This window comes from Aplysia californica, unplaced genomic scaffold, assembly GCF_000002075.1.
Source record: "Aplysia californica isolate F4 #8 unplaced genomic scaffold, AplCal3.0 scaffold00899, whole genome shotgun sequence".
NCBI classification, from domain to species: Eukaryota; Metazoa; Mollusca; class Gastropoda; order Aplysiida; family Aplysiidae; genus Aplysia; species Aplysia californica.
In genome coordinates, this window is record NW_004798169.1 from 28,250 (window position 1) to 29,638 (window position 1,389).

At 49.1% G+C, this 1,389-nt stretch overlaps 1 pseudogene; it reads left to right on the forward strand.

The window, feature by feature from the left end:
• The first annotated feature begins 457 nt into the window (after positions 1-457).
• Positions 458-1,145, forward strand: LOC101862223 (annotated as a pseudogene).
• Positions 1,146-1,389: the final 244 nt, after the last annotated feature.

Here is a 1,389-nt window from a genome sequence, read left to right on the forward strand (position 1 = left end):
GGTTTGCTCGACAGACTGATTATGGCGCAAAGTGGCTATCGTGGCACAAATCGATCGCGCCCTACTCGATGCCTCAAAATCAAACGCGTAGTTTTCAGGCAACGAGTCGGGCGATCATCCCGACCCGATCTCATCCGAAACGGGCACTGGGCACCCCGTAGATCTAGTGCAAAGGAAGTATGGTAGATCTAATTTCATGTACGAATTGCCCCCCTTTGCGTCGTTATTTTTTTTGTGGAAGAAAATTTCGGTTATTTTTACCGAAAATATATTATTACTTTTCCAACTTTTGCAGAAAATTGCTTAAAATTTGCAAATTCACGAAAATGGCAAAAGTTGCGCCGAGGCCAAAAGTTGCGTGCGCAACTTGCGAATTTCTCTGAGGACAGATTAACGGAAACCCAGCAGCTCTGTACTCTCACCCCTATATCGTCTCTCTGCAATATTATGTCCGACAATGCCCTTCTTCAGGCTGGAAACCTATCTGTGGAGGCTCACTCATCCACAGGAGGTGGGTGCTCACCGCTGCTCATTGCATGGGTGGTCTTGTCACTAGCGATATGCGGATAGAACTCGGCGCTCTGAATCTGTACAGGAATCCAAACCAATACGACGAAACATCAAAGTTGCAAACAACACCAAGCATCCGCATTACAGAGCCACGGGGTCTGGAATCCCCAACGACATCGCCCTTATCTACCTGACGAAAGAGGCGACTCTCAAATAAAAAAATACAGCTCGCTCGTCTGGCTCCCAGCGGCTCCTCCTTCGCCTACACACAATGAGTGCTGGCCGGCTTGGGTGCGATCAGAATTGGTTCCAACCCCCAAGACGCCGAGACCCTGAAAGAGGTGAAGATCACCAAAATCCCCAATGATCGCTGCGACAACCTCTGGGCAACCCAGGACATCACGGACTCGCACATGTGTGTCCACGAGGCAGACAGGCATCCCGGCAAGGATCCCAGCGCCTGTACGGGGGACAGCGGAGGACCCATGATGTGTGGACATGGACATGACATCTTGGCCGGGGTCACGTCGTGGGGAGAGAAAAACTGCAGCGGAACACTGCCCAGCGTCTACACCAGAGTCTCCAAATATCTGAGCTGGATCAGGCACTACATGGGCCACATCACCACCGCTTAGTGATCCGCTCACACTCTGAGGGCCGGCCATACCCTACAATATTATACAGAAATGAATCTGCTTCACGTCATGTTTGATTTAGTCTTCCGTTTATAATGGTTTGGGCTTTGGCTTGTTTTGTTGTTTCAGGTATTGATTTGATCTGTCAAGAATTTACCTGTCTACTGCTACTGCTACTGCTACTGCTACAGCTACTACTACTACTACTACTACTACTACTACTACTACTACTACTACTACTACT